A 1,325-nucleotide genomic window follows, 5' to 3' on the forward strand; every position below is an offset into this window, starting at 1 on the left:
TGAACTGGAGGCTGACAGCAGCTAACACCAACAAGCTATTTCTGTTAAGCTGCTGAAAGGTGTAAATTAGATATGTATGCAACACTATAGATTTCTAAGACAAAGTAAACAAACAAACAAAACCAAACCCATTGCCATTGAGTCAATTCCGACTCATCGCAACCCTGTAGGACAGAGTAGAACTACCCCATACGGTTTCCAAGGAGCAGCTGGTAGATTCAAAGTGCCGACCTTTTGGTTAGCAGCCGAGCTCTGAACCACTGCACCACCAGGGCTCTGTTAACACTACAATGCTACATTAATACAAGGTTTTAATAAGAAGCATAAGAATATTAGATAAGATTTAGTGTAAGGAGGAGAAGATAAAATATTTTACCAAAATTACTCTTGACCCATATAATTCTGACTCCAAAATCAGAATTAAAAGAATAATCTCCATGTGGGTTTAAGAGCTGCCCGTGCTGGAAGTCTCTTGCCAGTTGCTACTCTTGAGCACACTGATCTAACACTCCTTCGCGCAACCAAGAAGGCCGGAACTTTTAAACAAGAAAGTTTAAAATTGCTAACATATAAGCACAAGTCTCTTCTAAAGAGGATGGATTCTGCTACATTAAAGTTCCTTTGTTCTGCTGAATACATTGATAGATTTGGATATGCAAAGTGAGCCTAGAGCCAAATTTGGGATTGAAGAGTTGAATTGTTCTACATTTTAGAGAAGGAAGAATTTGGAGTTTCTGGTAGTTAGGGGGAGCCCTGGTTGCACAGTAGTTAAGCATTCACCTAGAAACAAAAGGTTGGCGGTCTGAATCCACCAGGTGCTCCTTGGAAACCTGAGGGGCCAGTTGTACTCTGTCCTATAGGGTTGCTATGAGTCTGAATGGAGTCCACGGCAATGAGTTTTGTTTTGTTTGGTTTGGTAGTTAGAGGGTGGAGGAAAGAAAGGAAAAGGATCACAGGAAGCTAGGAATTGCCTGGGGCAGAAACAGCCAGGAAACACACACACACACACACACACACACACAATCCCCTGGATTACACAATCCTTTAAGAATAGGATTTTAACATTCCTTCAAAGTATTTGCATTTTTATAATACAGACCCCTTATCTGTCCCTTAAAAATGTAATTCAACATGCAGTAGATGATGAGATGATCCATCAACTGAACCAGACGCAGAGCTGAGCACGTGACTGGGAGTGCATCTAGAATTCGAAGAAATTTAGGGAAGCGCTTTGCATTTCTGCAGAGCCTGGGATAACGTGTTCAAGGCCCTCTCACCTTAATCTCACGGGCAAGGAAATGCCAGCTAACACAGGGCTGACTTAC

Source organism: Trichechus manatus, unplaced genomic scaffold (genome assembly GCF_000243295.1).
Source record: "Trichechus manatus latirostris isolate Lorelei unplaced genomic scaffold, TriManLat1.0 scaffold00030, whole genome shotgun sequence".
Lineage (NCBI taxonomy): Eukaryota > Metazoa > Chordata > Mammalia > Sirenia > Trichechidae > Trichechus > Trichechus manatus.